The sequence below is a fragment of the Rattus norvegicus genome, chromosome 17, assembly GCF_036323735.1.
Source record: "Rattus norvegicus strain BN/NHsdMcwi chromosome 17, GRCr8, whole genome shotgun sequence".
In the NCBI taxonomy this organism is placed as follows: domain Eukaryota; kingdom Metazoa; phylum Chordata; class Mammalia; order Rodentia; family Muridae; genus Rattus; species Rattus norvegicus.
Genome location: NC_086035.1, coordinates 73,892,911 through 73,918,107, shown reverse-complemented (window position 1 = coordinate 73,918,107; position 25,197 = coordinate 73,892,911). Strand labels below are relative to the sequence as shown.

The following is a 25,197-nucleotide window of genomic DNA, read 5'->3' as shown; positions in this document are numbered from 1 at the left end:
AACTTCCACTTTGTCACCTCTGAGCTTCCCCCACAGGTTGATCTCCTACATCACAGAGAGTATAATAGGTGACAGAGATAAGATAGGATGGAGTTCAAGTAAAGTAAGGGGTTAAAAATAGGAATACTACCACCACCACCATCACTATCACCACCTACACCACCCACAACACCATCACCACCACCACCAACACCAACACCAGCACCACCGCCACCACCACCACCAACACCACCTACACCACCAACAAGGCTTGGCACTCTCCTGCCTGTCCTGGACTCTATGCCAAAGCTCCAAACCATCAGGACATAAAGTCTTTAACAATTATTATCTATGCTGTGGTAAGCTCGGAGAAATCCTTTGCACCCTTGGAGGATACCCAAGCACTTTACCTTTCCAAATACACAGTCTTTCTCCCACTCCTAAAGACAACAAAGCATACAAAGTGTCCCTTCTCTTTTCTTCTCACCTGTTACTTTCTGTGCAGGACTTTCCCACCATGAGCCAAGAAGCCAGAGCCCCACTACAGCAGAGCCCTCTGCAACAGAGATGTGCCTTGGTCCCCTGCAGTGTATGTAGCCCAGAGTCCTTGACCTCTGTCAGTAGGGTATGGAGACAATCAGATACAGGGGCACATCACAGAAATAACCCTCTTCTTCCTGGCTGTTCACAGTACTTCAATTAGAGGTTGCTCGGTGACTGTTTTTAATAAAGGCTGTGTAGGTAAAACCCCCAGTAGTGTGAACTTACAATTCAGTTAGAGATCCCAAACACAGTTCTCAGCATCCAGAACCAGTGACAGGGGTGTGGTCTGGTGCTTCTGGAACCTTTGCTATTAAGGGTGCAAAATGAGCACAGACAATGTTGTTTCAATGCTTTCCAGCAAGGAGTTGTAAAGCAAAGGCCAGCTTGTAGAACAAACCTTCAAAACAAGGCTCCTGCACCAGCCCTCTGCTCCAATCTCTGAGCCCACTCGTCCTGGAACAAACTTGAAGTGGGAAATCACTTGGACTCAGAAGCAAGCGGTGTGACTCATTGGTTTATTAAAGCTGGAATAAACAGAGGGAAGCAAGTATCTGTGGGAACAATGGGAAACATGAATGGTTTGTCTTTCGGAGAGCTTGAGTTTGTCCACATTTTGGCTGCCACGGGATACCCATTGCTGGTGGGATATTGTTTTCACAGAGTGTCTTTCCCCGCAGTTGGCACGACATCACATGCCTTCTGTGCTCTGCTCTGCTCTGCTCTGCCAGGGGAGGCCACTGCACTTACTGAGTCTCCCTCTAGAGAGACAATAGGACCCAAAGAGTAAGATGGGAAACACTTGTTAGGTAGATTAGGGACAATTTAGCCAGGGTGCAAGCAATAAGAAATCCAACATTACAGGACCCCAGGAGGACCACCCGTTCTATTAAATGTTCAGTGCTGTGTTCATAAATAGCAACAAAATTAAATGAGGATGAGGGGCTAATGGTTATCGCAGTGACTGGGGGAGGGGAAACAGGAGAAATGGGTGCTGTATAAAAACAGGCCATTGGTTGAGTCATTATACAGTATTTTACTTGTAAAAATTAGGAATGTCTGTAGAGAATAAAGTTGTCTAATTAGAAGTTAGTTAGAGCTGGCCCTATTTGCCCAGCTAAAGAGAACAGACTCATCGGGGTGATAAACCCTTTGAACTGTGTCTAAGTGCCCGCACTGTTTACTCGGAGGAAGGAAACTGTCAGTTGTGTTTGCTCACAGTGAGCCAGCCACAATGTGCCTGATGGATTTGGGACCAGTAAAGGAGATGCATGTAAAGTGTAGGAAACAAGAGGTTTATCACAGGATTAGATTTAAAAAGACAAAAGTGGGGGGTGGGGAGGAAACCCCTGGCAGTCATTGTCTGCTGTGAAACTTCAGGCTGGGGCTGTTTTGTTTGAGAGCTGGTCTCACATAGGAAGGGAGCACAGGCCCCTCAGATGTGAACTTTTTACTCAGCACATGAAGGAAGTCCCTACTTGCCTCCCTGCCAACCTCCTTCTTTTCAAGGGTAAGGGGTCAACTTACTTTAAATAAATTGATCATCAGGTACCAATGCGCACACCAATCTATCCACTGGAGAGTTCTTTTTCTTTCCAATAAATTTTCTTCATTGTCAATTAAAAGGAACATATAAACTGTGTGTCCTTACCTGCAATTGTCAATAGTCAGTATCATAAAAGTTTTTAATCAAGGAATTTTATTTAAAATTAAATAAAATTAATTAAGAATTAATGGGAAGCAGGTTTGAACCCATGCCTTTGTCTGTGCCTGAAATCAAATGTAAGATAAAGCCCATATTTACTCAAAGGAAGAAAACAAAGCAAATGCTGAAGGTCCAAGACCAAACGTGCGTGGGCATGAGATCAGGTACAATCCTTTCCAGGATTTTCCATGAGCCAAACCTATGTTACCTGAAAATGCACACGGTTCTTTTGAGCTAAATATGCTTACTTGACCAGTCAATACTGCTGTGAATGAACAGCACTCAAAGACAGTGCAGAAACACTCAGTGTTTGAAACTTTTCCCCAATTAGCCATGAACCAAATCGTATATTTCCAAAGAGTTCAGTGCTTCAAAACCACTGACAGATTGATAGGTTTCTGATGACTTACTCTGCTTCCAGACAACGCCCGGGTGTCAATACTATCATCTGAATACTTCAGGTTGGTCTCTCTCCACTTCTTGTGGATAAACAGTCTAGACCATGACATAAACACACACACACACACACACACACACACACACACACAAGCACATGCGCATGTGCTCATATACATAAACCATACATATACTATATGCTATAAACAAAGATACATACTAAATGCACATATTCTTATATTTTCTGTTAGGAAATTTTGTCATTTCTTAGCTCTATTTTGCTCAACTTAAAATAAAACAACTTTCTATAGAGTTAAAAAAATCTCACACTTTCCTGTGTTGATTCTTTTGCTGCTTTGGGTCTATAACTTCAAAGCGGAAAGTCATAACTTGTTTCTACCACATTGCATTTATTTCAAATGGGAGATTTTCACGAGCAATGAATGTTTCAGACTAGGGCACTGGTAAAGTTGGGCTTGCCTTGCAGTACACAGACACAAGTCCCATCCCCAGAACATACATAAAAAGTTTTGTGGGGCACAAGCTTGGAATCCCAGAGATAGGGAGGCAGAAGGAAGCAGATCCAGGTGGCTACGGCTCATTGTCCAGTAGACTAGACTTTAAGGTGAACTTTAGGGTGATGAAAAACCCTGTCTCAAAATAAATTGGATGACACCTGAGATTGTCTTCTAGCTATACAAACACACACACACACACTCTCTCTCTCTCTCTCTCTCTCTCTCTCTCTCTCCTATACATGCATGTGCACATAAACAAATATTTATCTGAAAGATAATGTATATTTTCATAGACATAAAGATGTTAGAGATGTTGGTTAGAATGAAAAAATTTTATTGCCCTTATTAAAAATAGTTCACTCAAAAAAACTAGGAATAGAATGTTTGTACCACCCATCAGTTCCACTTGCATACAAGAAATATGCAAAAGAATGAAAAGCAAATCCATTTGTCTGCCTGTTTGCCTGCCTGCCTGCTTGCCTGTTTGCCTGTTTGCCTGTTTGCCTGCTTGCGTCTTGCTTGCTTGCCTGCTTGCTTGCCTTGTTTGCCTGCTTGCCTGCTTGCCTGCTTGCTTGCTTGTCTGCTTGCTCGCTTGCCTGCTTGCTCGCTTGCCTGCTTGCTTGCCTGCCTGCCTGCTTGCTCGCTTGCCTGCTTGCTTGCTTGCTTGCTTGCCTGCTTGCCTGCTTGCCTGCTTGCCTGCTTGCTCGCTTGCCTGCTTGCCTGCCTGCCTGCTTGCTCGCTCGCCTGCTCGCCTGCTTGCTTGCTTGCCTGCTTGCCTGCTTGCCTGCTTGCTTGCTCACTCGCTTGCTTGCTCGCTCATTTTGAAGCAGGGCATTGCTATGCAGCTGTGGCTGATCTCAAGCTCCTGGTTTCCTGCCTCCACTCTTCATGCGCTTGCATCACAGGTGTGCACAACCACGACCAGTTTGAAAGCAGGACCTTGAAGAGATTTTCACACCCCTCTCTTCCTGTGGCATTCTTCACACTTGGCAAGAATTGAAGGTCTGATACATGTTCGAGTGCTACTCTGCCAGAATGGAAACTGTTCAACTTTTAAAAGTGAGGAAATCCCACATGGCAACAATATGGATGAACCTGAAAGACATCCCTCGGGGGGGGGGGGGACAAAAACCCAGGTTCAGAAAGCAAATACTGTGTGATCCTCCTACCTGAGACAGAGTAGGAACCACAGCAGTAGTTGCCATGATGTGTCTTAGCCAAAGTTTCCATTCCTGGGATTAAATACCATTGCCAAAAGGAACTTGAGGGGAAAGGCTTTATCTATATCAGCTTACAGTTCCACATCACCGTCCATCACCGAAGAAAGTTCCTACAGGAACTCAAGCAGGAACTGGGAGGCAGGAACTAAATCAAAAGCCATAGAAGAATGCTGCTTACTGGCTGGCTTTGCATGGCGTACTCAGCCTGTTTTCTTACACCATCCAGGACCACCTATCAGGAATAGCACCCTGCACAGTGGGCCCAGTCCTTCCACCTCTGTTACTAAGAAGCGTACCACAGAATTGTCCACAGGAAAATTTACCGAGATATTTTCTCAATTGAGAGTATCACAACCAGCTCTGACTTCTGTCAAGATGACATCGGTGCATCGAGGTTTGGCAAGCAAGAGATGGTATAGAATGATATAAAATGCCAATTGTGAAACCTCAATGATTGCTGGAGATCCACTACATACCAAGTGCCTCTACCTAGTGCAGTAGAATATATTTCCACATGGCTAATGTTCTTACTGGAATAACGCAAAAAATTGAATTTTTAAAGGATGCAAGGCAACTTTGAAGCAATAAACGTCTTCAATATTGAGTTTATTAAGCTTATTGTCATTTATGCATCTCTATATGTGCACATGCGTTCTGGATTCCCATGAAGGCCAGAAGAGGGTTTAGATTCCCTGGAGCTGCCTGTGAGTAATGGGAATCGAACTCCAGTCCCTGGGAAGAGAATCAAGTGCTCTTAACTACTGAACCATCTCTCCAGTCTCAAATCTTCAGTCTTAATTGTGGGGTTACCATCATAAGCATTACTTAAGAAATTAAGGCTGGAGAAAGAGACTGCTTCTTAAAACTATCTCAGACAACGGAGTAATTCCTGCACACACCTTTAATCCTTCTGAATAGGATTCTTATATACAGTTTGGGGATAGGTCAGGGTCTGACAGTAGGTACTTCCTATTGGTTTGGCCTGAGAGCTTGGGAATACATATTTGGAGGCGTGGTCCTGCTTTTATGACTGATCTGTCTTGAGTTTATGTGACCTGTGGTCATGTCCTCACCTGTGGAGGAGGGGCTTGGGGCGTTGCCCTATGTGACTGATCTGTCTCAAACCTCTCTACAGGGAACTGGGATGGGGAGGTCTGTAGCTATGTGAGAAGGGCCTGATCTCCTAGGATCCCTTAGGGTGCCCAGGACTTTGACCTAACTGGACCAGGAATCAGGATACCTTTTACAGTGTGCTGCCCCACACAGAAGTGCTACCTCAGTATTCCTTTTCCAAAGATAATCAGGGTATATCAAGATGCTTTTAGGGCTCTGAGCATAATCCCTTAGTGTCCAGATTCACAGAGAGTGGCACAGAAACACAATCTGTGGCTGTTGGTAACCAGCTGGGAGAAATCAAGCAAACAGAACATCAGCCTTTTCTCCTCCTTCTCCCTTAGCTCTCAAGCCTAGGAATAAACTGCTAATACTGGGAAGCAGATAAAGTGGGTGGAACTGGCCCGTTCATCTACCTTTACAGTAGTAGGTGTCCTCTTGTTACCAAAGCAATGCTGTTTTAACTCTACCCTTAATGACTTGATGTCTTTCTGAAATCCCTTTCCCTTCCAACCCCTGAATACACATACTGCTGAGTCTCTAACAGAGCCACACCCTTCAGGGTAATTGAGAATCTAAAGTTCTATTCCTTGGTAATGGGAGAAAAAAAAAACTCAAGCATTTTATTTATCCACTGCTATTATTCATGGTGGTTCCCTAGTGGGTCTTTGAATCTACAATCGTAATGGGAGTTTGATGACTCTATTCAATACTTCAAAGACTCTCTTAGTAATAGTTTGTATTGGTTTTTTTGAGCAAGATATACAATGTAACTGGAGCCAATAACCATATTATTAAACAAATTATCCTAGTATTAATATTTCTTATTGTCATTTGCTGGCGGCCAAACACTGTTTATTTTTACCCATTCAGTTTTAATCATCCTGAATGATTGAAATGAGGAAATGATTGATAACTCCTTACTAATGGGTTTTAAAAACCTACATGGAAATTAAGTGACTTAGAGATCCCTGAACAAAGAGTGGTCCCTTGACTCAGAGAGGTTGTTTCTCTGGGACAAGGTTTCAGTGGTTTCACCGCTGACCTGTGGGGTTCAGAGCAGTGACTCTCCACATCTTACCTGTGATGGTTCACGTTCATGAAAACTAGGTCCTCAAATTATGATACTGCTTTGGGAGATTGTAGAAATTTTGGACCTGGCACAGGGTCTAGACAGACAGAGGATTATGGGAGTAAATCTAGAAAGTTACAGTCCAGCCCAATTCCCACACAAGATTTCTGTTCTTTATTCCCCACTGCTGAGCCCCACCCCGGTCCTCGTCTACAGTTTGCTCAGTAAACCCCTTAGCCAAGTGATAGGCTTCAGTGCCATATATCACAGCACTGCCCCATCCAACGGCTCTCTTCTGCACTGAATCATTAAAGTTTCCTGCATTGTTAAAGATTGGCAATCACGTTCTTTCTTCTCCTTGACTAAGGGTAATGCCATAAAACATCTTTTGACCTCCCTCTTATGTCCAGATCCTTCCAAATTTCTTTTTGATTTCACATCAGACTCCTAGGAACCCTCAGGTTACTGTGTCTGAATCTTCTCCACCCTGCCTCCCTGAACTCCTTGAGGTAAGTTTTTACCCCCATTGTTGTCTGTGGATACAGTGAGTTCTGCTGTAGAATTCACTGCTGATGCCTTGGTAGCTCAGAGGGATGTCTCCTGAGATTTCTAATGGTTGCTGTTCCATTAAGTGAAAACTTGATTGAAAACAGTCACCCCTGAGGACCAGTGGCTGCTCGAGCTCTCCTGGGGTTTCCATCCCCTCAGCCTTCTCTTTCTGCACTTCTGTCTTTGCCTCCTTCCTTACTTTGTGCTCTTTATGTAGCTCCCCACTTTTCTGGTTCCTTCCCCCCTTCAGCAGGAAGAGCAACCTCATTGTAGACAGAACCCTCTCCTTACAAAGTTCCTATCTGCTTGGTCCAGCGTCATCAGCTGCCACACTCAGCACCTAGAGTGTGAATGAAAGCCTGGGGTTCTGACGTGGGAACTCTTACCAACCCAGAGCAAAGAAGACAGAAAGAGGCAGGCAGGCTGGAACACTTAATACACTCCTCAATTTGTCCCTTGCTGGGAATTCAACTTAGAGCCTAAAGCCTGTTGGGCAGGTATACTGGCTGGTTTTGTGTGTCTACTTGACACAAGCTGGAGCATCACAGAGAAAGGAGCCTCTCTTGAGGGAATGCCTCCATGAGATCCAGCTGTAAGGTATTTTTTCAATTAGTGATCAAGGGTGGGAGGGCTCATTGTGGGTGGTGCTTTCCCTGGGCTGGTAGTCTTAGGTTCTACAAGAAAGCAAGCTGAGCAAGGCAGTAACATCCCTCCATGGCCCCTGCATCAGCTCCTGCTTCCAGGTTTCTGTCCTGCTTGAGTTCCTGTCCTGACTTCCTTTGGTGATGAGCAGCAATGTGGAAGTGTAAGCTGAATAAACCCTTTCCTCCACCACTTGTTTCTTGGCCATGATGTTTTGTGCAGGAATAGAAACCCTGACTACGACAGCAAGTACTCTACAGCTGAGCTATATTTCTAGCCAATAGTTGTGAGTGTCACATTCAGCAATGCTTTCCCAGCCATTGTACAGTGACATTTGAGTTTTCTCTGTGACAGAAAGGTGGACGAGGCTCCCACAGGAAAGAGTTTGGTCTGTACTCTCCTCTGCTTAGGGTCACAGTGCTATCTACTGACACATTCCAAGCCCTTATAAAAGCTGTCAGGGTCAGCAAGCACACAGACTGCCCAAGAGAAACACCTATTAAGCATCATGAGCTAGATTTTACAGCTTCCAATAACATCTCCCTTTGAGTTTACCCAGAGCTCTGCTTTAGGTCTACCTAGCTTACAAGCTTGCTGTGTGACTCCAGGAAAGTCACAGAAACAGAGAATATGGCCTCCCAGTGACAGTTTTAAAACTATTGAATTCTTTATATATATTTTATATGTCTATCTCTATATGTAAAGAATTTGATATTAAAATTTCAATATATCATATGAATAGTATGAATATATTAATATATTTTATTTTATGTTTTATTTGTATGAATATATTTATATGATTTACGTATGATCTATTATAAAATATTTTGTATTATATAAAATATATTATAAGATAAAGATATGTACACATACACAAACACATGCACACACATATATATATATATATATATATATATATATGCTGAATAAATGAGTCAAGTCAGTAGTCGAGAGCACTGGCTACTTTTCCAGAGAACCTGGGTTCAATTCCCATCACCCCTGTGGAAGCTCACAACTGTCTGTAACTCTAGTTCCAGGGAATCTGACACCCTCTCCTGGCTTCTGTGGGTTCCAGATGCGTAAGTGATGCATAGACATACATTACATACAGCAAAACACCAATACACATAAATAAAACAAAATAATTTTAAAAATTAAAAATGATTGTGACGGGTAAGTCTGAGATTGGATTTCTAGAAAGAGATTAGATATTTAACCTTAAAAAAACCTGGAAATTGAATGAGACTATCCAGGACATAAGCTAACAAAGTAAACATAAAGAAAATATGATGTCTTTTAAGAACCTTGCAGTTATGATTATGTGGTCAAAGTCAATGTCCTATGAGTGTCATGTTGATAATTCTTAACTCTGGTCCACTGGCTTCCTCTGGATTAGTTTATTCAGCTTTTACCTAGTTTAAAAAAAATGTTACCAGCTAAAATATCCTATCCTGGGCTACCACCATTGTAAAGTTCACAAGTCCGAGGTGACTGCAGGTTTGTTACATCCACTTCTTGCTGAGCTCCCTGGCAAATGCTTTCCTCCTAATTTTCTTCTGAGTTATCTCTGAATTCTATGTATTTGTCCTTATGTCATTACCACATAGTAGTCTCTCTCTCTCTCTCTCTCTCTCTCTCTCTCTCTCTTCCCCCCTCTGTGTGTGTGTATGTGTGTGTGTGTGAGAGAGAGAGAGAGGATGGGCAGAGTATAGAGGAGTGTGTATGTATGTATGCATGTGTATGTCTGTGTATGTGTGTGTGTGTGTTTGAGAGTGGATGGGCAGAGTATGGTGGAAGTGTGTATATGTGTATGTATGTCTATGTAGGTGTGGGTGGGAGTATCGGGGGAGTATGTGTGTGCATGTATGTGTGTGTAAGTATGTGTGTGTGTCTGAGAGTAGGTGGGCAGAATACAGTGGAAGTGTGTGTATGTATGTGTATATGTCTATGTATGTGTGTGTGAGTGGTTAGGCAGAGTACGGGGCAGTGTACATGTGTTTGTGTATGTGTGTATGTCTGAGAGTGGATGGGCAGAGTATGGTGGAAGTGTGTGTGTGTGTGTGTGTGTGTGTGCATGTCTATGTATGTATGTGTATGTGGGAGTATGGTGGGAGAGTGTGTGTGTATGTATGTATATGTGTGTATGTATGTATGTGTATGTATGTCTATGTATGTGTGTGTTGTGTTTGTGTGTATGTGATTGAGTGGGTGGGCAGAGTATGGGGGATGTATGTCTATGTATGTATGTGTATGTGGGAGTATGGTGGGAGAGTGTGTGTGTATGTATGTATATGTGTGTATGTATGTATGTGTATGTATGTCTATGTATGTGTGTGTTGTGTTTGTGTGTATGTGATTGAGTGGGTGGGCAGAGTATGGGGGAGTGTGTGTATGTGGGTATCTGTGTATGGGAACTACTCATCTGTTCATGCACAGGCGAAGGCTACATGACAATTTCATATGCTTCCTCAGTTGATACCCACCTTATTTTTGAGACAGATGCTCTTATTGAACCTGGACCTCACTCTTTCAGCTAGCTTGGCTGGCAAATGGCCACCAGGGATCCTCTTGTTGTTGCTCTTCCATGGCTATGCCTGGATTTTACTTGAGTACTGGGATCTGAACTCAAGTCCTCATAGCAGGGCAGCAAGCACTTACCCCTTGAGCCATCACACCAACCTTTCCTGGTGTTCATTATTAGGAAGACATGAATCCTACACTTTGGCCTAGAGAGATAACTCAGTAGTAAGATCACTTGCTGTGAAAGCAAGAGGACCTGATGTCGAATCACCAGCACCCATGGAAAAGTCAGGCATGGCAGTGCACACCGGGAACTCCAGAAATGAGGGGGAGACACAGTAGCCTCTGCTCACCAGTTAGCCAGTTGATCCAAAGAATGAGCTTCTAGTTCAATAAGAAAAGATGTCTGAAAGAAAGGAAGATAGGTGAGTAGATAGATAGATAGATAGATAGATAGATAGATAGATAGATAGATAGATGGGTAGATGGGTAGATGGGTAGATGGGTAGACGGGTAGACAGGTAGACGGGTAGACAGGTAGACGGGTAGACAGGTAGACAGGTAGACAGATAGGCAAGAAGACAGGTAGACAGGTAGATAGGTAGACAGACAGGTAGACAGGTAGATAGGTAGATAGGTAGGTAGATAGATAAGAAAATGTCATAATGCCTTCCCATGTGTGTTCATGGACACTCAAACTTCACACTCTGTACAGACTCCAGTGCAGATATCACACAGATAAAAAAATAAATGAAAAAAAGTGAATCTATTCCTTCTCATGTAAGGTTGTGCCATCTTCCTTGCATTGTTCATGAGAGTGAAACAGGTCTATGTTGTGAAATGGTTTGAGGGCGTGACTACAAAACCAAATGCCCTTTGTCTGCCCTTGGCATTTGTTCCTCCATCTCCTAGTCTTAATTCTTGTTCCTGCTGTTTAGAAGAAGTTAAAAAGATCCAAACCAATTCTCTGAGCCCAAGAGTTTAAAAACATGACCGGAGCACGTTTTCTAAATAAAGACATTGCAAGCCCAAATTCTGAGGCTACCGGCTTCTATTTTCAAAAGGCAAAGGACAATATTTTATGCTGGAGTTGCTGTAATATAAATAACCCCGTCTGGAGAAACCTTTCTGCCAATGTCTCGCAGCCCAGAGGACGGGCTGGGTCCTCGAAGAGACCTGAGAGAGAATCAGGGGAGAGTTGGAGGTTTCCTGTCTTTGTGACGAGTTTACTAATTAAATCTTAATTGTAAACCAAGCTGAGCAAAATTCAAATGAACCTCTGGTGCCAGAAGCCAGGTTATTATGATGGAGTTGTTTATAAGGACAGGAAAACGACTTTCTAAACATCACATTCCTGTGCAGGAGCCAAGACTCTGAGGAAGTCCCCCCATGAGGAGAAGCTCAGAAGGGAATAGTGAAGTGACTAGGGACTTGGGATAACTGAGCAACATCCAGAGATCCTGGTCCCTTGAATTCAGCCATTGCCAGAGGCTGCAATATTCTCCTCATGGACCACCAAAGCCCTGGACTGTGGGCAATGCAATGGGCTTTTGCCCTTTAGCACAAGTGGCCCAGCATTTCGGCAGTGAAGCGATATGGCGACACTGGGGGTGGAAATGTCTTTTTCTTCATAAATCCCTGGTTGCCCTATGGGAAAAGAAGCTGTGCAACTGGACAGAAGCCCGAAAGCTTCAGACAAACGGAGTCACGTAACGGAAAACTCAAGAAGTTGGTCGTCCTTCCTCTTAGCATGACCACTGAGGTGAGGTACAAACCAGGAAAGAAATCAAGGCAAACCTCGCACGTTTCCGTACATGGTTCGGGATAATGTGTTACCAGTTTAGGAGAGGAAAGCCCAAATGCACCTTGTCCCACTTAGAAGTGCTTGGCTGTTGTTGTTAGTGGAGGTGGGTGAGTGGGTGGGTGGGTGGGTACACGTGTGCATTTTCTCTTATTCATTTCTTTAAGTGAATCTAGCTGGCTGAGGCAGCATATACCTGTAACCCCAGCACTCAGGAGGCGAAGGTAGGAGAAGACAAGAATGTAAGTGCTGGGCCGCCTAGCACTGTCTCCATACACAAATCAAATGAGTAACTTGCCTTAGGGCTTGTTTTTGTGGCGCACGCGTGTCTGTGTGTGTACATGCGTGTGTATGTGTGTGTGCAGGCGCCTGTACATGTGTGCATACCTGTAGGAGCCAGAGGAAAATCTGGCAGTCATTTAGACTGCTGTGTACCTTGTTTTGTTTTGTGTGTGTGTGTGTGTGTGTGTGTGTGTGTGTGTGTGTGTGTGTCAGAATCTCTCTGGCTTTGAGCAAGCCTTAGTATCAACAAGAGCGACATGAGGGGCGGACGAGATGGCTAAGCCTTTAAGAGCACTCACTGCTCTGACAGAGATTCCGAGTTTGGTTTCAGCCTCTATGTCAGATGGCTCACAAGTGCCTGTAACTAGAGTCTCAGGGCATTTGACCATCCCTCTGGCCTCTTCAGGCACCTGCAGGCACGCACACATGCACGCATGCGCACACGCGTACATGCGCACACATAAACACACACACACAAACACACACACACACAGGCATGCATGCACACACACACGTGCAAATAAAAAATTAAAAAATAAACTGAATTTTAAAAGATCTACACCAGACATGAACAATACACGACTCCGTTATTTACAGGCTAGGACAGGGGCTTTAAAAACAATGTTAAAAGTTATTATTAATATGGATATCTGTGGTTATTGTCAACCTGACTGCTGTTCATGAGTCACACCCCTGGATGCCTTTGAGGTTGTTCCCACACAATCTTAACTGAGGAAGGATTGGGGCACCCACTGGTGGCTCTATGAGCTGGGGCCTTGGGCTGCGTAAAGAGAGGTGGCCAGCTGACTACGGGCACTCACCTCTTGCCTACCAGCCAGCCAACCTGATGAGCTAGCCACAAGGACTATCTCCAAGTACAAAGTAGATGCTATTTAAGCGGCTACAACTACAGCTTCGCTGCCTCCTCACTGTGGAAGCCACGTGACAGCTGTCTGCCACCCTGATGTTAGACATCCACGGCCGTGAGGGACTATGCCTTCAAACTCTAAGCCGATACAAGCTTTTCTTTCCTTAAGTGGCCTCTGTCAGATAACACATCACAGCAGCAATAAAAGTATACAATACACCATCATTTGACTTTTAATTCAAGAACACTGCCTCTCTCTGGGGAGTCCACCTCTAACTCTTTGATCCACTTTCTGAATTATTCCCATAGAGAACTTGGGACTGCCTACTCTCTATTTACTCAGTAAAAATCAAATTGTTTTTAATGGATCTTTCCTCAAATCTCCAGTTGTTCTTTTGTTTTCCTGTTAATGGATACAGAGGCTACATGTAGATAGTAAAACCCCTTCTCCTCTTTGGAATCTTCTGAGGCATGGTATGTGTAGGCTCCATTTTAGCCTTGTCTGTCCTCGAGGTAAATGTCACATTAATCATGAGAGAGGAATTGGGCCACTCTCAAAAGGCTTGATGTTTGAACCAAGGACATCAGTGGCTCCAATGAGTTGCAGAATTTTATCTCATCGATTCCTACACAGACAAAGGTTACACATCATCCCAATATGGGATCAAAAGGTTTTACTATTGTTTGGAAGCTGTTGAGTGTTGGAGAGAACAGGCACACCAGAATGTGGAAGGCAGAAGGCAATGTTAGTTGTGACTCCTCAAGCACCATCCATTTTGTAGTTTAAGACAGGGTCTCTTTGTCGTGGAAGTTAACTGATTAGGCTGGCTGGCCAGACAGCACGCCCTGCGAATCTGCCTGTCTCTATCTCCCCATGACTAGAATTACAAGAGTGGGCCACTTTATCTGGCTTTCTAAATGTGGGCTTTGAGGGCCCAACTCAAATTTCCATGCTTGTGAGGCAAGCGTTTTACAATCAAGCCACCTTCCCAGCCCCAAGTGTTTTCTTGTTTGTCCTTTTGATTTACCAACCAATAAAATCTGTGTGTCACTCTCTCTCTCCACCACAACTTATACCATGCCAACAACTGTTCGAGAGTCACTGAGAATCGACCAGTCATAGGAACGCCAAGGACATAGATTCTCTGTTGCAGCTGGATAGACTTGTGGGCAGGTGAGTAGATCTTATGAAACTCAGTGATCCATTGTTTTTTACAAGAAGAGATTAGATTCATGCAGAGTCGACCAGCATAATTCTATCTAGAAAATGAACCCCAGGACCCCCACCAAAAGTCCAGCTTAGCTTTCTCAGGTCCAGAAAACTTCTGGAGAGAATTCATGTGTCCTGACAGATGTCAGATGGCCTATTTCTTGGTTGTGCTTGGCTTGGTGGTAATGGTGGGAGGTTTGGGGAGAGGGTTTTTTTATATTGATTTGTTTTATTGTTGTTTACACACAAAGTCTTCTTATATAGCCTAGCTGACATGGAAAGAGTTATTGTAGCCTAGGCTGGCCTTCAACTCTCAACAATCATACCCAAGCCTCCTGAGTGCTGGGATCACAGGCCTGAGTCAACACAGTTGGCTTAGAAGTCAATTTTCATTGACAGTTTATTTACCAAGAGAAGACTCCAGCTTTCACAAGCATGTAATCACCTGTCCTGATACATCTATAGCTGCAAACTTTCAAATGTCTTACCTTACTTGTTAAATACAGAAATTGGTGAGTTTTAAGAAAGTGTGTCTCTTACTCATCTTACCATCTCTCATCTACAGGTCACAAGAATAGTGTAAGGCACAGAGACACACACCTGTTGTCCCAACACTTAAGAGGCAAAAACGGGAAGACTGTGAGTCAGGAAAGACCAGATCACTTGGGGTAAAATATGTCTCAAGAAAAAAAATTAATTAAATTAAAAATAGAAGCTGAAAGAGATGAGTAGCCTATGACAAAGGCATTTTCCCATGGTCTTCACAATCCATTATAGGATCGTGCAAGATAGACCTAAATCAAAGAAGCAATGCCTACCTTTTGTTCCAATGAGGTGGCTAGGTCCTGGTGGGATGCCATAGCAAAATCTGACATCGGGGGTTTTATATTATTTTACTTCTTTAATTAAAAATGGATATACACCTCCTCCAATTAAGCATTCCTTTTACCTTAGAAATGGATTTCATGGATGTGAAGTGATAACCTAAGCTAGACTCAAAAGTGCTATTAGTCTGTGAGAAGCCAGGCGTAAAGCAATTCCAGCTTACCAGCCAAAGGTCAGATAAGTCCCCTTGACAAGCTTCACAGCTCCCTGTAACACTCCACTGCTGAAGGCCACAGGCCACGGGATGTTGTAAGTGGCTGCCATGTTTCTAACTAAGCCTCTGTGTTCAGTGCCACAATACCTAATTTCATGTCAGAAGAAATCCTCTCTCTCTCTCTCTCTCTCTCTCTCTCTCTCTCTCTCTCTCTCTCTCTCTCTCTGTGTGTGTGTGTGTGTGTGTGTGTTTGTGTGTGTGTGTGTGTGTGTGTGTGTGTGTGTGATATGTGCGTATTGAGTATGCAGGTACCTGTGCAACTCTGTGTGTGTGTGTATGTATGTATGTTTGTGTATACCTGAGCTAGAAGTCAACATGGTGCATACATACATATATATTTATGATATCACACACACACACACACACACACACACACACACACACAACCCCAGAAACCAACCTTGGGTGCCATCCCCCAGATGCTGTCACTTTGTTTTTTGAGCCAGTATATCTCACTGGCCTGAAACTCACAAGTTAGTCCCAGGAAGACCTAAGGATCCAACTTCTCTCTGCCTCCCCAGTAAAAGGATGACAAGTAGGTAAGGCGCTGGACTGCTGGCTGCTATTTTTTTATGTGGGTTTTAGGAATCAAGCACAGGTCCCTATGTTTGCAAGGCAAGCATTTTACTAGCTAAACTATCTCCCCTGTTACAAATACTGAGTTTTAGAAATGCCAGAACCTCTCTGCATGTTTCTGTCTCTTCCTGATTGTCTCTATTTTTCTCTTTATGTCTAGCTCTGTCTGTCTCTGTACGTATCTCTCTGTGTGTCTCTTTCTGTGTCTATCTCTGTCTCTGTCGCTCTCCTTCTTGCTCTTTCGTCCCTTTCTGTTTCTTTTTTCTGTTTCTGACTCTCTCTCTCTCTCTCTCTCTCTCTCTCTCTCTCTCTCGTGTGTGTGTGTGTGTGTGTGTGTGTGTGTGTGTGTGTGTGTGTGTGTCCCTGTCTTTTTCCCCCAACTTCCTCCTCTCCTTTCATATTTTAACAAGAAAACTCTGGCTTCTGAAACCCAGATGGGTTTTGGTTGCTCCACCAGACCCTGCCTCAGGGATGTCGGAGATCACATTTGGTGGATTGCTAGCTCTGACACCTTCCAAACTCATGTGGCCTCTGCACGAAAGGAGGCAGCTGCAAGGGAGGAACCTGCCTGTCCTGCCTGATGACAGGGAGGTGATGGCAGAGGGTGGGTGGATCTGGAGGCACTTCTCAGGTGATGCCGAAAGAGCTTCTGGCAATTTCCGTCTTCCAGGTGCAGCTCTGAAAGCCTGAACTGGCTGCTGTTCAGCTGAGTCCTTGCCACCCTGAGAGCAAGAGATCAGGCCGGGACAAGCTTCAGAGGCCTGGTATAAAGCCATTGAAAAAGACAGCAGCAACTCTCAGCTAGGAAACAACCAAAGCAGGTACTTCACCCATTTGTGCACTAACTGATGCTTACCCTGCGCACACTGGCAGAAGAATTACCATGTTGTGGAGGATCATGAAGCAAGAGGTATTCTATTCAGGAAATATTGTCTGATTATATGGAGAAAAGCAATCATTATCTACTGGAAGTGGGAATGTAAGTCAGCAAACACATGATGGTAAATGGTTCCACAAAAACTTAAAAATTAGAATGGCAGGACTAGCATATGATCCAGTATTTTCTCATGCCACAATCAAAGGAAATGACCCAATAGCTGTACTTATTGTCTTTCCCTCTCTTTTCCTTTTCCTCTCTCCCTCTCCCTCCCTCCCTTCCCCTCCCTCCCTCCTCTTCCTCCTTCTCCTCTTCCTCCTCCTCCTCCTTCTTCCTCTCTCTCTCTCTCTCTCTCTCTCTCTCTCTCTCTCTCTCTCTCTCTCTGATGTATCTGTGAAGGCCCACATCCCATAATATACATATGGTAGTCAGAGGACAAGTTTACAGAGTTAGTTCTCTCCTTTGGCCTTTACACTTGTTCTAAGGATTGAACTCAGGTCCCCAGACGTGTGTGCTGTACGGTTCTAATATGCTGAGCCCCAAAACCAGAATCTCAAGGAGATGCCTGTGTTCACTGAAACATTAACCACTATACCACAAAGTCCTATTCAAAATCTGAGTTTGTTAGAAGTGCAATAACAAAATACCACAGACTGCATGGTTTAAACAACAAAACAGTATTGGTCCACATTGGAGGTTGGCAGCCCAATGTAAAGATACCAGCAGGATTTGTTCCTTCCAAGGCCCCTCTGTGCAGCTCGCAAATGGCTGAGTAGACAGGAAAAATGGTATATTAACACAGTCAAATATTATTCACTGATGAAAAATGAAAGTTTCAGACTTCCTTTTTTTATGTAAGAACATGACTCGTGTTGCATCAGACTGCTCCCTAAGGGTCTCATTTTAGCTTAATTTCCTCCTTGAAGATTCCACATCCAAATACAGTCCCATTCTGAACCAAGGCTTATGGCTTTGAGATACTGGTTTGGAAGGACTCAACTCAACCTAACACATAGTCCCCTTCCTTACTCTGTGAGGAGTTAGTATTTTAACATGTGAATCAAGGCATGTGCACATCATCAAATAAAACGTCTCAATACAAAAGCAGGCCTCAGGATGGATATGGCCCGCAGACCCCAGGATGCTCCCTGGTTTGCAGTGTTATATAAGGCTGCTAGATTTTTACATAGATGGGGAGGAGTAAAGACCAAAGAACAAGATCTCTGTAGGATCGCCCAGGGATTGAGTGGGCATCTGAGCCCAATCCACAGTACCCAGTGGATTCTCCCAGCCATGTGAAGCCACTCTGGTACGTGTGTGGATGGGGCAGGGGTGGGAGGAGGGGAAGGGGTGGATGTCGGTGAGCAAAGTGAACACAGATGAGTGCTGCTGGGAAATTCCAGGGGACGCAATGATAGGAGGACCAAGCTTACAGTGCTTACCCAGAATGCTCTTGAGCAAGGCTTCCTACACAAGTAGATGTGAGTTGTGTTCTAGAGGCACGAAGAACTTCCTGTTCACCTACACATTTGCACAAGTCACACTGATATTTGTCCCTTTCCCATTGCAACAGAAAAACACACTAAAACGAGCACTCTGTGAAGAAAAAGAAAAGGTTTGTTTCGCTCAGTCTTGGAGGCTGAAAGTTCAAGACTTAGTTTATCCTCTTGTAGACCTTTATGGCAACCTGGTGACAGAGCCGTGCATGGAGAGACTGGAAGACAGAGAAGGACTCAGAAATGCACAACTTCTCTCTCATCACAACTGAATCCTGCACCGACAAATTCAGGGTCTCATAGGAATGCTTTAGCCTTCTCACAAAGGCTCAACCCCCATGACTTACCCCCACTAGCACTACCTTTTAAAGGCTCTGTTGCCTTTTAGGACCACCACAGGTATGCACATATACCCAGACCATAATGAAGCAGTAGCAGCTGCTATCTGAAGCAGGCTTCTCCCTGTATCCCTGAAGTTCCTTCTATTACCTGAGCTCCAGAGCTGCATTTTCTCCCCATCACTCCATCACTGTGTGTATAGATCCAATATTCTATTTTGCCTTAACCTTGCTTTCCTAGACTGTTTCAGCTCCATGCATGCAGATATTCCAGGATGCCCCATCTTGAAATATTCTTCCTTAAGCCCCCAGCCTGTTGATGATTCCTAAGAGCAGTCTATGCCCACTTCTAACTAAAAGCTCCGGGTTCCATTCCCAGCATTCCACTGTGGACTCATGGAAAGTCACGTGGGATCACTTCTGCGTCCATGGCTGCTAGCTCTAATGGCGTCGCCAGGTCACTCTGCATTCTTTTTTTATTTAAGCTACCCATCTTAGGGATCATTTGTCGTAGCAATTGTGGATATCAATATATTTTTCAAATACCATAAAAGGAAAGAGGCTACCTAAACTTTATTACTCACTGAATCCCAGTCGTCATGTTCCTTATTTCTAGTTCCATGGGATACCCATGGCCTACATGCCTGCCAAGGTCAGCTCCTCCTTGTAGTTTTAACTACACGGAGCTTCATCAGTCAAGGTCCATTTGGAACCCCCTCCAATACCGCCCCGGTTCGTGTGGAACACGGTTATCAAGTGGACTTTATGGATGATGCTGTTCCTCTGTGTGACGCTATTGACTCTAACACCTGAGTCCTCACTTCGCGCACCTCCCAAATCTCTGTCCTTTGAAAGCCACTGTAAGAGTCACACATTCTCAGGGTCACATTAGGTACTTAGCAAACATGTAACATACACAATGTGAAGATGAGTGTTTTGCACAGGACAATCAGGGCCAGTTGGCTGACTCAGCAGATAAGGATGCTGGCAGTCAGGCATAAGAACCTGACTCAGCCCAGGGACTCCACACGGTGGTAACAGAGAATCAACTTCTGTGAGCTATCCTCTGGACACACACACACACACACACACACACACACACACACACACACACAGAGCGTAATTAATTTATTAGAGATATAGAATGTGAAAATCCACCACCCACTTAGAACTACCATTTATTAACTATAAATGTATCAGGGATGTCAGATTTGTTATCTTAACTCCCCCCCCCCAGTCATCTTGGCAAGATAGAGCACCACTATTTTTCTGTCCCTGTTTTCCCCATATAAAAGTGTGAGCTCTGGGGTTGGGGATTTAGCTCAGTGGTAGAGCGCTTGCCTAGCAAGCGCAAGGCCCTGGGTTCAGTCCTCAGCTCCAGAAAAAAAAAAAAAAAGACAAAAAAGTGTGAGCTCTGGAAAGATCTATTTCCCAGCCAAGGAAGAGGCGAGACTGAGAATTAAACATGCGGACTGGCTGAGAATGACACAGTGTGCGTTGGAGAGATTCACTGTTTTCCTTAGTGGTGTTTGATGATCGACTGGTTTCAGAACCAAAGGGCATTTTCTTCCTCATCCCGTGGAGGTCTCCTTTAGAATATGCCCTTAATTAAGACCCAGCATTCTGCCTCTGATGGCTGTGCTTTATAAAATTATGAAACCCAGCACAAAAGACAGTGGGGTGGGATTCTGGGACTTTATCACTGAAAAGTAATTCACATGTACAAGGTAAAATCCCTGTGGGGCATAGCGGCATACACGCTTAATACCAGCCCGTGGGTGGCAGAGGCAAGCAGATCCCCGAGTTTCAGGGCAGTCTGTTCTACAGAGTGAGTTCCAGGGCAGCCAGGGCTGCACAGAAAACAACAAAACAACAAAACAGAAAAAACCAAAAACACAAAAAAGCAAAAAACAAAAACAAATTGTCTCTAAAGAATACATTTTTAAAAAGCAAAGCAAAATAATAAAATAAAATGTTAGATCCCTACTGGACATTTGATTTTTTGCCTAGTACTTACTTTCTCATAAATATTGGAATACAGATGGAACTCACTCACATACAGCATGATGCATACACATAACATTTTTCTTTAACCTCACCCAGAGACCTTCTCTCCTAAACTTTGGTGACACTTCTTGTTTTCCCAGCAGCCCTGCAAAGCTGTTCTTCTATTGTTCATCATGGAGTTCTTTGCACCCTTCAAGGGCCAGGTCAAATACCACTTCCTCTGGGAAGTCTTTTTGCGTTCCCCATCCTTGGCTGCTTCAAAAACCACAGGAGAACAGGTTTCTGAGCCCTGTGAGTGAGAAGGGAGGAGTTGGTTCCCAGACCTGTGTGAGGTTTGGGAGCTTGCAGAAACAGGCCCCCTCCCTCTGCCAAGTGAGGAAAGTACCCACTGCTGAGTGAACCAGGCTTCTTTATACTGGACTTCTGCAGCTGGGCAGTGTGTAAACTTGTTCCCCATTCTTCTTCTCCTTTCCTTTCTTTTCTTTTCTTTCTTGTCTCCGTGTGTGTGTGTGTGTGTGTGTGTGTGTGTGTGTGTGACAGAGACAGAGACAGAGACAAAGAGACAGAAATAAAGAGAAAGAGAGACAGAGAGAGAAAGATGGGGGTCTTATGTAGCCCAGGCTAGCCTCCAATATGTGATGTAGCCAAGGTTAGCTTCAACTTCCACCTTTCAAGCCCAGGACTTACACTTGTGCAAGACCCAGTTCTGTCATGCTGAAGACAGAACTCAGGGCTTTATACCTGATAGGCAAACACTCTAGCAACTGAGTGGCTTCCCCAGGCTTGCAATCCCATTTTCTCATCAAGAGTTCTAAGACCAATGCTGTTTCATAGCCACAAACAAACCTGCAAGAAGGAAGAGGGGGGAAGGAAGTGGGGGAGGGAGAGGAGGAAGGAGGAGGAGGGGGAGGAGGAAGAGGAGGGGGAGGAGGGGAAGAAAGAGGGGGGGGAGGAGGGGGAGAAGGAGGGGAAGGAGTAGGAGAGGAGGGAGAGGGGGAGGAGGGGAGGAGGAAGAGAAGGGGGAGGGGAGGAGGGAGAGGGGGAGGAGAAGGAGGAGGAGGAGGAAGAAGAAGAAGAAGAAGAAGAAGAAGAAGAAGAAGAAGAAGAAGAAGAAGAAGAAGAAGAAGAAGAAGAAGAAAAAGAAGAAGAAGAAGACGACGGCAGCGAAATGGAACAACCCTGGGAACTAGGGCCTGGTAAGAGTTGTGGTTAGAACTAAACCACACATTAATTTACCTGTTTTTAGGGCAATGAAGACTCAATTGTATAAAATTACAGACAGCTACCATTATAAATCATGTTGACAACCAGAGTACCTTTTTTTAACCACTTCGTCTTAAGTCTGTGTTTCTGATATTTCATTGAACATTAAAAGAAAGAGAGGGAAAAAAAAGAAGCAAAGGGAGTGTTTTCAGATTAAAACAGATCCACTCGTAATGTCTGTTCTAACGTACTGGGCTCAAAAGACTTTCAATTAGATGAGCCCAGACAAGCAATAAATACTGAAAGTGAAGTTGAAAATAATTCCCAAGCTGTAATTTATAGACACCATAACTTATCCACTATTAAAATTACAGTGGCAATGAATACACAGTATCAAATCAAATAAACCACTGTTTTGAAGTTATTAGCAGTTAATTAAGTAGATGGCTATGGCTAGTAGATTGATTAGCTTTTAAAAGTTTACTCAAGGGGACTGAAGAGGTGGCGTAGCACCTAAGAGCACCTGTTGCTCTTGCAGAGGACCCAGGTTGAGTTCCCAGCACCCACATAGTGGCTCACCACCATCCATCCTTCCTGCAGTTCACAGGGATCTAACGTACACAGGCACTCACACAAATTTTTAATTTATTTTTCTTCCCAAATTAGAAACACACAAACAAAAACATTAAAGGGAGGAGGGAAAGTACACTGTTCTGTTTTGCTTATTACTTTTGTGTGTGTATGTCCTAATAATTTATATAGATTAGTTTCACTTTCTGGAGAATGAGGGAGACTAGGAGAGAGGAGAAGGCTGAGAAGAGGAATGTAGCAAAGGTGAAGAATGTGCTCAAAATTCAATATATAATTGTGCAGAAGTGACTTTCTGTAGCCATGATTGGTGATGATGATGATGATGACGACGACGACAATGACAACAACAAGGACAATGATGATATTGAAAATTTATTTCAATAAACACAACTTTGTGGTGATTTTCTTCCACACTCTAAAGCATCTTCAAATGAAGTTATGTTTTGGGTTATGATTTTGTGTTAACTAAAGATATTCCCACCTTCTCTACTTGTCACCAACCACTGGAGATTCTGAAAGAACAACTTTGGTTGTCAGCTTTCAAAGGACTTCATGTGATTAAAAGAAAAAACACGGGGAGAAAAGGAGATAAAAATATAATGAGAAAGAAACTGTGTCTCCAGATGCAGCTTTTGCTTTCTTTCTTTTTTTTTTTTTTTAAGTTCTCCTGCCCTTTCATGGTTCTAAAAACCAAAGGATTGTGTAGTCAGTTGCCTTGAGGTTCAAGAACGAGGAGCTAAAGCAACAGGAGTTAGAAGTCAGGGAGGTAGGAACTCACAAATAGGAACTTTATAAAATCTGAGCTTGTGAGGCTGGAGCAACAAATGGCAATGCCAGCCTGGGGCTCCTAGTCCATCCAGGAAGAAGGCAGCAGTCATCTGGGCCATAAGAGGAGTCCTAGGAACTCCCATCCTGGGCAGTGTAAGGGCCGCTGGCCATTTGCTGACATAAGTGTCTCCTCTTCCTAGTCCACTCTCTTTCTCTTTATCTTCTTTCTTTGTGTACAGTTTTTAATGTTTGCTTTGTTTATTTATTGTTTTTGAAGCAGGGTGTCACCCTGTAACCTTGGCCTGGAGCTCGCTGTTGTGGACTAGTCTGATCTCAGAGTCAACAACCTGTCTCCTACATACAGGATTACAAACATGTGCCACCACATCCAGCTCCTTTCTTTCTTTTCTTCTTTCCCCCTTTCTTCTTTCTGGCTTCCTTTCTTTCCTTCCATTCTCCTCCCTCCTCTTTATTTTAGACAGTACCTCATGCAGAGCAGGCTGGACTTGAACTCACTATACCAAGGACAACTTTGAATTTCTGATCCTCCTGCTCCACCTCTTGAGTATTGTCACTGCAAGCCTCCTCCGCCATGCTGTGTTTTATGCATTATGGGGGAGGAGTTCAAACCAGGGCCTCATCCACACTAGAGCAGGTAAACAACACCTGCCAGACCTCCACAGCCTTGCAGTCTTGTTCCTTGAGAGAGCAGAGAAGTTCCGTCGACATGTTTCTCTGAGCCATTCACTCTTCACCGTGTATTCTGGTCTCTCCCCAAACCGTTCTGCTGGAAATTGCTCCCCCTACCTTCACAGATAACAGGACAGCCAGACCTGATGGACAACTCCCAGTCCTTGTCTTCACTTTTGATGACATAAGACACTGTGGCCATGGCCAACTCTTGGAATTTCCTTCACAGGCCCCGCCCCATTATTCAGCATCACTGAGCATCTGCCATGAGTGTGAGAAACAATGTGAAGTGTTAGGATCCTAATATCGAAAAGGCGGAGTCCCCACCGTCTCCTTCAGCGATCCTACAGGATGACTGATCCTTACTTACTGAACAAGCACCAACTGGCAGCCCGTGCCTTTACCTCTCCTCTGAAGTGCCTTCTTTTGCCATCTTTTGTTTCCCTCAGGACATCCTTCACATCTCTTTTCTTCTCCACTAACTCCTCTTGACTATCTCATCAACATCCATATTCTACACAGGATTGACTCTCAAATATGCACCCTAACGCAATTATCCTTTATCTCTGTCTGAAGGCCACACAGCTCTGTAAATGCAACGTACTCAAAACTAAACGTGCTCTCTTTCCTGAGGACCTGTTGCTCCAGGCTTTCCCTTATCACCAATGGGCCCGCCATCTTTTATCCTATGCCGCACAGTTCCTTCTCATCTTCGATACCCGTATCTGATCGCTTACTCATCAAGCCATCTCACCTTACATCAATTTCTCGCTACAAAAAGAAAATTCTTTCCTTTCGTTTTCATTAGAGCCTCTTCCCCATCACCAGTGCTTGTATCCAGATGATTTTGATGATTTTTTTAATTTTTTTTTAAGATTTATTTATAAGTATACTGTAGCTGTCTTCAGACACACCAGAAGAGGGCATCAGATCCCATCACAGATGGTTGTGAGCCACCATGTGGTTGCTGGGAATTGAACTCAGGACCTCTGGAAGAGCAGTCAGTGCTCTTAACCGCTGAGCCACCTCTCCAGCCCTTGATGATTTCTTAAACCTTCTACATGCCCTGCTTTCATGTGCCTTCTAGAACCCAATTGTCTGGCGAAGAATGATTAATACTCTTGTGATGCTTCAATG

At 44.0% G+C, this 25,197-nt stretch overlaps 2 long non-coding RNA genes across 3 annotated transcripts in view; one reads left to right on the top strand and one right to left on the bottom strand.

Annotated features, from left to right (window-relative positions):
* Nucleotides 1-1,023: 1,023 nt before the first annotated feature.
* LOC120097778 (uncharacterized) overlaps nucleotides 1,024-25,197 on the bottom strand; it is a 34,056-nt gene continuing 9,882 nt past the window's right edge. Inside the window, exons 2-3 of the long non-coding RNA XR_005495500.2 lie at nucleotides 2,047-2,170; nucleotides 1,024-1,280 (exon numbers count right to left, since the gene is read on the bottom strand). This is a non-coding gene — a long non-coding RNA (uncharacterized LOC120097778). The remainder of the gene's footprint in view (nucleotides 1,281-2,046; nucleotides 2,171-25,197) is intronic.
* LOC102546657 (uncharacterized) overlaps nucleotides 12,195-25,197 on the top strand; it is a 41,452-nt gene continuing 28,449 nt past the window's right edge. Inside the window, exons 1-3 of one of the 2 annotated variants that reach the window (XR_361118.3) lie at nucleotides 12,195-14,379; nucleotides 16,761-16,911; nucleotides 18,541-19,389. This is a non-coding gene — a long non-coding RNA (uncharacterized LOC102546657). Of the gene's footprint in view, nucleotides 14,380-16,760; nucleotides 16,912-18,540; nucleotides 19,390-25,197 lie in introns of those variants that run through there. The other variant, XR_005495499.2, reaches the window with a different exon arrangement.